Source organism: Mustela putorius, unplaced genomic scaffold (assembly GCF_011764305.1).
Source record: "Mustela putorius furo isolate JIRA1106 unplaced genomic scaffold, ASM1176430v1.1 tig00537255_pilon_pilon_pilon, whole genome shotgun sequence".
Taxonomy (NCBI): domain Eukaryota; kingdom Metazoa; phylum Chordata; class Mammalia; order Carnivora; family Mustelidae; genus Mustela; species Mustela putorius.
In genome coordinates, this window is record NW_025422394.1 from 1,498,227 (window position 1) to 1,510,125 (window position 11,899).

Sequence of the window (11,899 nt, forward strand, 5' to 3'; positions counted from 1 at the left end):
ATCCCAATCAATATCCCAGAAATTTACTTTGTTAATACTGACAAGTTGATTCTAAATTGTGTATGGAAAGGCAAAAGACACAGATTAGCCAATACAATATTGAAAGATAAAAAGTTGGAGTACCCATGCTACCTGACTTGAAAACTCACTATAAAGCTTCAATACAACTTAACACCATATAAAGACAAATCAATCAAGACAGTGTTGTACTGGTGAAATAACAGGCAAATACATCAATGCAACAGAATAGAGAGCCCAGAAGTAGACCCAAATAAATAGTCAACTTATCTTTGACAAAGGAGCAAAGACAATACAATGGAGAAAAGGTCATCTTTTCAACCAATAGCACTGAAACGATGAACATATACATGCAAATAAATGAATCTAGCCACAGACTTTATACCCCTCACAAAATTAATCCCAAATGGATTATAAACCTAAATGTAAAACACAGAACTGTAAAACTCCTAGAAGATAACATAGAAAAAAATCAAGATAACCTTGGGCTTGATGATGGTTTTTATTTATTTTCTTAAGATTTTATTTATTTATTTATCTATTTATTTGAGAGAGAGACAAAGATAGTGAGAGGGAGCACAAGTGAGAAAGAGAGGGGGAAGTAGGCTCACCACTGAGCAGGAAGTCTGATGGGGGCTTGGTCCCAGGACCCTGGGATCATGATCGGAGCCTAAGACAGCCGCTTAACCAATTCAGCCACTCAGGTGCCCCAGATGATGACTTTTTAGTGTAACGCCAAAATTACCATCCATGAAAAAAATAACTGCTAAGTTGTACTTCATTAAAATTTAAAAATTCTGCTCTGCAAAAGACATAGTCAAGAGAATGAGAAGATAAGCCCCAGACTTAGAGAAGTATTTGCAAAGACATCTGACGAAAGACTGTTTTCCAAAATATACACAAAACTCATAAAATTCAACAATGTGAAAATGAACAACCTAATTTTAAAAAGAAGCCAATGATCTGCAGGGAAAACTCACCAAAGAAGATATGCAACATATTTCTCCACTTCATTGCACCAATCAAAATTATGTATGTATTTGTTTGTTAGGAACTGGATTTTGCATATCCCTAAACTCCCAGTACCTGGTCCAGTCCAACAGCATATCCAAGAAAGACCAATTGAATGAATAAATAATTAAATGAGTAGATGAACATAGCAGAAATAAAAATGGATAGTTTCACTTGGAAATAGAGGAAAAGTTGAAGAAAGCCAAGGAGGGGGAGAAGAGAAAGGTAAATGGAAAAGGAAAGGATATGTAAACAAAAAAGGAAGGAATGCACATAAAATCAAACTCAGAACTTTTTGTTTCAAGTTAGTTTATCTCGGGGTTTAAGAAGTTCTTATGGAGGTACAATTCAATTAATTATTCAAAAAAGTAACCTGACTGGTTGAAGTTTGGCATTCATGGTTGATTCATTTTTGTCTCAGGAGTTTGATGTAAAGGAATTTGTAGAGTCATGTAAATGAACACACATCCATATTCACACCCACCTAGTGAGCACTGATCACAGGAAAAATATATATATAAAGATGACTCAACTTCGGGGATCCTAGGTGGCTCAGTGGGTTAAGCCTCTGCCTTCGGCTCAGGTCATGATCTCAGGGTCCTCGGATTGGGTCCCGCATCGGGCTCTCTGCTTGGCAGGGAGCCTGCTTCCTCCTCTCTCTCTGCCTGCCTCTCTGCCTACTTGTGATCTCTGTCTGTTAAATAAATAAATAAAGTCTTTAAAAAAAAAAAGATGGCTTAACTTCTATTTCTCATCCCAGATATTTATGCAGCTTAAGAAAATGCCCATTAAACTAGTGGCTTCTTAATATAACTAGGGCATTTTATCACAAAAAAGTCAAGGTTAGAGCCATCTGAATTAAATAAGTTCTCTCCCATTAGAGGAATTGAACTTTTGGAAGGAAGCTAATTGGTAGGTTCTACAATCACTCATCTCTAAAACTGCAAGGCACTTTTCTTTATTATGTTATATTGAAATGACATACCCTTGAGAAATTAGTTAACTTTTTAATATCATCAAAGCCAGGCAGTACATTATTTTATTTTTAAATCAATATCCTGGCTCACTCGACAGAACTCTGAGCAGACTTATTGATGGATTAGCAGTCTGGGATCCTGGCACAGGAATTCTAGAGGAGACCTGCCACAGTGCAGAGCAGGATTAATCAGGCAGGCTATGATAATCTGATCATGTCATTTTTGAAGGGCAGAGTTCATCTCATTAATTAGAAAATTACAGTGGGAACCCAGGGCATTTCTGGGAATTGATGGTCATGAGGGAAACCTAAGGACTTCAGATTTTGTTTACTCTTATTATGCCTAGCCCTTAACCAGGAACCAGCCATTAGCTGCTCATTGATCCCCGGGATCTCCATTTTGTTGATCTCGCTCTAGTGTGGACCTCCCTTCCCCCATCCTTCTCCAATCCTGCCACCATCACCACCGCAGCCATAATCTTGCCATTTGAAGTTAATCTGGAGGAAAGTAGGTACGAGGAGGGTGACCAGCCGACCCCTGGGATGGAGCCTACGGGAGGAGGACTTTGAAAAAAAATGCAAACAGCCTTTCCATCCTCAGAAGACTATACACTAACATAGTTAAATCCTATTTAATACTGTTGGTTGATAAAACAGATGCTAAAATCTGGTGACGTCCATGTGAATGTCTCAGCACTCATGAAAAACAAAATTGGACCAATACACTCCAGCTCAATAGTGGGAAGTATCCTTTCCGCAGGCAGAGCCAAGTCCTGCTAATAAGAGAAATAGTCTTTCCTTTTCTTTCTCTCTTTCTTTTTGGTTTTTTTTTCCCCTTTCTCCTTTTTTTGGTCATCTGATCTTCATGCTGTACACTGTATCATTCCATCCCCAGGACTTATTTATTCTGTAATTGGAAGTTCATACTTTTGACCGCCTTTACCATTTCACCCATATTTCTTTATTTATAAAGGAATAGACCATATTGTACATTTTAAAAATTGCCTTTTAAACAGTTATTAGTTGATTGTCTAGCAGTTCCATTGGTAGGAAAATTATCCCAGAACTGAACCATTGTTCACCTTCTCACCTTCCCTGGACTCCAGCCCATTCTCCTGCCTGAAAACAGGTGCAGAGCCAAACAGCAATGTCTTTTCTTATCAATTCATTAAGTAGTCCTCTTTCCCCTTTTCCTGGGACTGAAAGATTAAAACAGAGACGCATAGCATTTCTGGATCTCCAATTCTAACACTGGAAATTACAGGAAATTTTGCCTATGAGATTAAGCTACAGAGAGAAATCACCAGACTCATCGAAAAGAAGTAAACATGGGACACCTGGGTGGCTCAGTCAGTTGAGCTTCTGACTCTTGGTTTTGGCTCAGGTCATAATCTCTAGGTGGTGGGATCAAGCCCAGGGAATCTATTTGGGGGTTCGATCCGTCTGCCTCTCCCCCAGTCACACGCATACTTTCTCTTTCTGTCTGTCTCTCTCTCTAACATAAATAAGTAAATATTTAGAAAAGTAAAAATAAAAGAAATGCACTATCATGAGGTATGGGAAGTACATGTCCCTTTATGATAAGATTTTCTTGCAAGAAACATATAGTAACCTTTGAAATATATTGTATTATCACTATAATTCCGAAGGATGTTGTATCGAAGAAATGGGGGAAATCCAAGGTCAGGGAAGAATGGAGAAGACTGTTAGTCTACTTTGATAAACTCAGAGGAATGTGGAGATGAAGGAAAGAAAAGAATGTGCAGGCCAGTATCACAAGGTTCAGCCGAGTCTAGAAGCCCCTCAAGTCCGGATGCAAATCCCGGCTCTGCCTAAATCGGCAACCTACAGAATTATGTAGCCTTTTTAAGACTTTTTCCCCCATCTATAAAGTAGAATCAATAGTAACAGTATCTGAGTCATAGGGTTGTTGTATGATTTTAAATGAAAAAATGTATGTAATGGGGGCACCTAGGAGGCTCCGTTGGTCAAGTGTCCAACTCTTAATCTCAGCTCAGGGCTTAATCCTGGGGTTAGAAGTTTAAGTTCCATGAGAAAGAAAGAAAGAAAGGAAGGAAGGGGAAGGGGGGGCGCCTGGGTGGCTCAGTGGGTTAAAGCCTCTGCCTTCGGCTCAGGTCATGATCTCAGGGTCCTGGGATGGAGTCCCGCATCAGGCTCTCTGCTCAGCAGGGAGCCTGCTTCCCTCTCTCTCTCTCTGCCTGCCTCTCTGCCTACTTGTGATCTCTCTCTCTCTGTCAAATAAAATAAATAAAATCTTTAAAAAAAAAAAAAAGAAAGAAAGGGAAAAAGAAAGAGAAATAAATAAATAATTTATATGTAATGCATGTGACTCAGGGCTTGGCACTTAGAAAACACCTAATAATATTACTGCGGATGTTGTTGCTGGTGCTGATGAAAATGATGTTGCTAATGGCAATAAAAGATTCAGAAACATGGACACACTTGTGGTGAGAATTGCGGAACGAGAGAATGAAGTAGACAGTCAGCAGCTATATGTCAGAAAGGATGTCTTGGCCGCAAGCCATAGAAAACCCCACAAAAGTAGTATAAGCAATAAGGAAGTTGACTGATTCACAGAAAAGATACCCCAAGGTAGGGCAGCAAGATCCAAACCCGCTCCCTCTCTGTATTCCCCTGTCTCAGAGGCTGTCAGCTAACCCCCTCCCGTCAACCAGATGGCTTCAACAGCTCTAGGCCTCACATCGCCACATACCAACGTCTGCACCAAAAAAAGGTGGGATGGGGGCTCTCTCCTTGCAATCCACTTTTTGAAGCAAAGAAACCTTATCCAAAAACACCCCTAACCCAACAGACTTCCCCCGTCGCCTCACTGGTCAGAACCAAGTTCCATGCTCATCCCTGAACAAGGATGACGGGACACTATGATCTCCATTAGGCCGTCTCTCTGTCCTAGCAGTTAACGTGGCAGAGTTACAGGAACGTAGACTTCTGGCAAGCCATGTTCTCTGACTGAAGTTGGGATGTCTATCAGCAACGTGTCCAGGTGCCCACTACAGGAAACACAACCATCGCTGCCATAGGTTGTTACGGGAACTTACCTACCCAGAAGTCCCAAGCTTGTGCGACTTGTCAGCAATGCCATCAGGGACCCGGATTCTTTCTTTCTTCTCTGTCGTTCTTAGCATGTGGGAGTTCCTTGTTAGGCTTGTCTTTTGCTGTACCTCCAAACATCAGATCTGCATTTCAGATCTGCATTTCCTCACTGCGTTTCAGTGAGGAACTTTCCTTCAGTGAGAAGGAAGGGAAAGGGGCAAAGAAGCAAAAGGGATTCTCCTGGGTCTGCCTTTTTGTTCCCGAAGCGACTCAGTCTCCAGGAACTTGGGCCTACATCTTGCTATGCCGGAGCTAGCTGTCAGGTAGACCAGAAATTGAGTCATTTTAGCTGGATACATTGCTGCCCTCAGCAAAACCCAAGTTCAGTTTCTAGAGAAAAATGGAAGAAAACATATTAGCAGATACTAGCAGCGCTGGTTATACTCATAAAATGAGAAATAAAGAAGATAGACATTTAAAAACATCAAACACCCTGCAAATTTAAAATCAGTCTCCTTAGTAATCCCTGGATATAAGAGGAAATAAGAATTAAAATGCCACCCATACCAATTTTTATTATTATCATATAATAATATATGAAATTTTATATAATTTTAAAAATGTATATAAAATAACCCCAAAGTGCTAGAGTTAAGATTTGGTGTTTTTTTTTTTTTTAAGATTTTATTTATTTATTTGACAAAGAGAGAGAGAGATCATAAGGCAGAGAGGCAGGCGGAGAGAGAGGGGGAAGCAGGCTGTCTGCGAAACAGAGAGCCTAATGTGCGGCTCGATCCCAAGACCCTGAGATCATGACCTGAGCCAAAGGCAGGTGCTCAACTGACTGAGCCACCCAGGTGCCCCTGGGATTTTATTTTTATTATTACTTTTTTAATAAAAATAAAGAAATTAATTGAGGAAACTATTAAAAAAAGACAACAAAATTAACCAAGTAAAAGAAGGAAATAGAAATGAGTTATGGTAAAACAGAAATCAATTAATTACAAAATTAAAAAGAATTACAATTGATAAATAAATACCAAGTCTATTTTTTGAAAAGACCAATAAAAAAAAAATAAGAGACATAAACCTCTAACCAAGAAAAAAAGGGAGAAAGTGAAAATAAAATGCATTAGAAATTAAATACAGTCACAAATAAAGAGGAAAATTTCTTACTTGTAAGGCATGTATAATTTTTCAGTGATAAATGTGATGACTTTGATCAAACTAATTTCTATACCGATATAAATTACTACAATTGACTCAGAAATTAAGTTAAACTTTTTTTTTAAACAATAAAAATGGTAAAAAAATATATAACTAAAGAAAAACTCAATATTTTAATGAAGCTGGGACAACCATATACTGAAACCTATTGAAGGAAAGATGAAAGGAAGGAAGGAAGGAAGGAGATAAGAAAGAGAAGGGAAAAAGGAAAGAAATAATGAATCACACTACAAACAGAACACAAAGTAAGATATGAATATATTAATTATGGCTCTAATTTAAATAATTCATCACTACCAGAAAAATAAGAATTCTGAAATCCTAGAAAAATCTGTATATAATCAATCATATTTACAAACCCAATGTAAAAAAGAAAGTATATAAATCATTTGGACAGATGTCAATAAAAGTGTCCAATAAATAAAATATCCATCCTGGAAAAAAATTAAAAGCTTATAAATAGAAGGAAATTTCCTGGAAATAGTAAAAATGATCAGAAATCACTATTAAATATAATCAATGATAAAACAAAATTATTATCAGAAGCAAGACAAGAATACTTGATTTTACCACAATTACTCAACATTGCTGTCAATGTTCTTTCAATGCATTCAGAAAAACAGAAGAATTAAGAGATATTCATAACACACAAGAAGATAAATCATTTTTTTGGCACATGAAATGCTAATCTGAGCTATGATATGTTAATCTCTGGAAAGTCATAAAGACACAATGAAAAATTTATAAAACTAACAGTGCTCGCTCAAAAAATATTATTAGTCCTACCATAACAACTGGGAAAAGTTTCTATTCAGGACACCGAGGTGGCTCAGTCAGTTGAGCGTCTGCCTTTGGCTCAGGTTATGATCCTAGGATTGAGCCCCGTCATGGGAATCCCTGCTCAGCAGGGAGTCTGCTTCTCCCTTTCTCTCTGCCCCCTCACCATTTGTGCTCTCTCTCTCTCTCTCTCTCTGTTTCTCAAATAAATAAAATCTTTTTTTAAAAAAAGTTTCTATTCCTCATACACAAACAAGAACAACAAAAATTACCTAGGTATAAACTCAAGAGACATGATATATATAGAACCTAGACAAAGAAAACAGCAAAGTTTTCTTTTCTTTTTTTTTTTTTTTAAGATTTATTTTATTTATTTATTTGACAGACAGAGATCACAAGTCCGCGAGAGGCAGGCAGAGAGAGAGGAGGAAGCAGGCTCCCCACAGAGCAGAGAGCCCGACGAGGGGCTCGATCCCACGACCCTGGGATCATGACCCGAGCTGAAGGCAGCGGCTTAATCCACTGAGCCACCCAGGCGCCCCAAATAGCAAAGTTTTCTTGAGAGGCATAAAAGAAATTTAAGAAAACCAAGAAATAAGCTGTATTCCTTATATGCAAATTTTTATAATGTTGTAGTTCTCTTCCAAATTATGAAGTTAATCCAATAATAATCAAAAACAAAAAAAAAATTTTTTTTTGCAACTTAAAGTAATTCTAAACTCATTTAGATGAACAAACTTAGAGTAGCCAAGAAACTTTTGAAAATGGTAAGGAAGGATTCCATGGTAGATATTAATTTATTAGAGTCGCAATATTTAATATAGCATAGCACTGGCACAGGAATTGATAGAACAATGGAACATAATAGACCAAAAGAGATCTAATTTCTAAGCATTCAGTAGGTAATACCATGAAAGCATTAGTTGTTCAGTAATTGGTCATGGGGCAACTGACCAAACATTAGAAAACTCTCTGATCTCACTCTCCTTACTCCAAAATAAATTCTAAATAGAATTTTATTTTTAAATATTTCTAAATGGAGCTTAATAAAATTTTATAATATATATGTCTTCATTTTGTTTATAAAAAATATATCATGGATACAATTAAGAGGTAAATGACTCCCCCTCAAAAAGGTAAAGGACAACCTGGGAAAAATTATTAAATAGGTACAACAGAGAAAAAGTTAAATACTTCACTGATTAAGATGTTTTTATAATTTTATAAGTTGCTTTTTTTTTTTTTTTTTTTTAAAGAAAGAGAGCATGTGAATGGGACGGGGAGGGACAGAGGGAGAGAGAGAGATTCTTAGCAGGCTCCACACTCAGGGGACCCCAACTCAGGGCTCGATCTCACAACCCTGAGATCAGGACGTGAGCCAAAACCAAGAGATCAGATGCTTAACTGACTGAGCCACCCAGGCACCCCTATAAGGTTTTTTTTTTTAAGGCAAAAAAAAATTTTTTTTAGATTTTATTTATTTATTTGATAGAGAACACAGGTAGGCAGAGAGGCAGGCAGAGAGAGAGGATGAAGCAGGCTCCCCACTGAGCAGAGCCCAATGCAGGGCTGGATCCTAGCTAGGATTCTGGAATCATGACCTGAGCGGAAGGCAGAGGCTTTAACCCATTGAGCCACCCAGGTGCCCCGCAAAATTTTTATTGGATAAATAAAAAATACAAATTGCCAAAGAAAACCCATGAAGTAATGTTTGATCTTCATTAATAATAAAAGAAATTCAAAAATATATACAGTGGTGAAACAACTTTTGTCCTATCAGTTAGGCAGAAATACAAAAAAAAAAAAAAAAAAGAATAGTCCTGGAAAGGGTGAGAGAATGAGCAATTTCTGAAAGACAATTTAGTAATATGTATCAAAGCCCTAAAATGGGGGAGTTTTTTTTTTTTTTTTAAAGATTTTTTATTTATTTATCAGAGAGAGAGAGGGGGAGAGAGCGAGCACAGGCAGACAGAATGGCAGGCAGAGGCAGAGGGAGAAGCAGGCTCCCTGCTGAGCAAGGAGCCCGATGTGGGACTCGATCCCAGGACGCTGGGATCATGACCTGAGCCGAAGGCAGCTGCTTAACCAACTGAGCCACCCAGGCGTCCCTAAAATGGGGGAGTTTTGACCCTACAAGTCTACATCCAGGAATTTATACCAAAGGATTTTCATTTTTTAGAAGTATTTAAAAAGATGTCTATTGAAGCATTGTTTATAACAGCAAAACTAGAAATACTCTAAGTATGGAAAAATAGGGGGTTAGTTACATAAAGCAGGTAAATCATACACTAGAACTCCATTAGCCATTAAAAATGATGGGTGCATGACAAAATGTCAAAACCTATAAATGAATGAGAAAGCAAACCCCTGATGGAAACTGTGGTTAACTCTGAGTGGCTGGACTGTAAGAATTCATTTTCCTCATTGTATTTCTATTATTTTTGGTGAACATATGCTATATTTGCAACTTCACTGCTAAGTTGAACATAAGGGAAGCTAGTGCCAAGTGCAAAAGGCCTTGCATTTCCAGCTAAGGTTCTTAGAGCAGAAAAAATCCAGACAGGACATCTTCAAACGTCAAGGAGCTTACTTCTAGCTGATGCTCTTCCATTCCCCTCTCCATTGTTCAGGATGAGCTCACCAGCTCCCATATGAGGTCTAAAAAGGGAAGAAATCGGCTGAGGCTTGCATCCCCACCCTGGAAAACCTCTGGCCCCAACAAGCTGAGTGTGTGAGTGGAAAACATCGCGCAGAGAAAGCCTGTCTAACAGTCCATTTTCTCAGGATGAGGTTGAGCGATCCAGGAACTCAGGGTGTTTTCATTTGCTAAGACTCCATGACCAAACACCACAGCTTGGCTGGCGTCAACAGCAGAAACGTATTTTCTCACCCTTCTAGAGGCTGGAAGTCTCAGACAGAGGTGTTGGTCATCAGGGTTGGCTTGCTGACCTCCTTCTCCGTGTGTCCCCACATGGTCTTCCCTCTCAGGGTGTCTCTTTGCCCAAATATCTGCTTCCCATAAGGACACCGGTCATATTGGATCGGGCCCCCATAATGTCGTCCTTTAACTGAATTACCTCTTGAAAGACAGACCCTACTTTCAAGTACAGTCACAGTCTGAGTTGCTGGGGGAAAGGAGGGGTTAGGACTCCAACATCCAAGTGTGGGGGGACACAACTCAGCCCACAACACAGGATCATCCTGAGATTTCGGTTATCCCAGCTGGGAATGGGTGGCCTGAAGGTGGGTGTCGTCTAGGATGATAAGCAGTACAGTACTTACCGTAGGCTTCTGAGATGCTCTTTACAGAAGTGCTATCCCATCTTCAAGACACTTGGGATCTAGGTTTGGAGATGAGACATCATCATCACATTTGTTAAATGAAAACTAAGCATTGTTCTCGTTCTATGAGGCCAGGGGTTGAATTCTCTACACTGGGGTGTTACGGTAGATGAGAAGAAAGTTTTAAAAGCTCCTTTCTGGACTGTGGGGAACCACAGTGGGGAACCAAAGAATCTTCAGTCCTTTCTGGACTGTGGGGAACCAAAGAATCTTCTGAATCTTCATCCAGGTCCACGGAAGATTTCCAGTTGGGAGCAGAGAAGTAAATCCTAGTATGTCCTGCACATAGAAACTGATGAACAGGCTTAATTCAAATTCCTGCTGCTCTATAAATGAATGAACAGAATCCAGCTTCTCTGTAGCTCATAAAAAATGGCCCGGAGTAAATGCCTCTCTCTTTCCTTCCAAATCTTGACACATTAGCCACGCAGCTGAAGCCAAAATGGAAGCAAATGATCAGACTTCACCGGCGCACCATATAACCTGAAATTACCGAAATTGACCAGTAGGTGGTGCTCTTGCACCAGCCAGGCAAAGAGTCCTCTCCCTCCCAGTGTGAAAATGATGAGCCACAGGAGCAAAAGAAAGAAAGAAACTGATGATTCTTGGTGGATGCTTAAACGGTAAGAAATTTAAGTGAGTCAATGAAAGTACTAAACTGCTCCTATTAGAACTTAAGACAAAGAGGCTCTTGGGCCTTATCAAGTCCCATAACTTCTCTAAGGCTTACTTGCATGTTTCAGCAATCCCCAGCTTAACTATCTCTATCCTTAATCAGATTGCTACAAGGAGCCGTTGAGGAAATTAGAAGAAATTTATTTTCAGAAATGTTGAGACTGGGTCTTAATAGAAAGCCAGTTCATGAACCAGAATATCTCATCAACTTCCAAATGTTTTATTATTCCAGTTACTTTCTTAAAGGCTTCTGGGATGCCCATTCCATCGTATCCTTTGTTAAATGAAAATGTTAAATGAAAAATAACAATTACTTTAGTACATCAGGAAATCTACCTGGTGCCTTTAAATATCAAAATTACCTAACCACTGTCTCTGACCAAACTACAAGGCAACCTTCTGATTAGAATATACTTCCCTGTAGCCTTCCTCTACGTAAAGGGTGAGATAGCATTATTCCCACAGTGTACTAAGAACTGTGCTAAATCCTGTACTTGTAATTCTCCAACTAAGCCTGTTTCCTCTTCTATAAAATGGTGTTAATAAATGAGACTTATAGAGGATTGATTTGCTCAAGGTCATGGTGAAAGCTGTCAAATCCATGCTAATTCCAGAGTTCATTTCTCAGCAAGTCCTTCTGTGACCCACTTTGCAACACTCCCCACCACCTTCTCTGCTTTGTCCTTCTAATGCTTATCACCATGTAACATTTTACTTCTTCTGTTTTGTCATTGTTGTGTCCCTAGCACCTGGGACAGTGTCAGGCACACAGTAGGTACTCCATAGAATTTGTTGAAT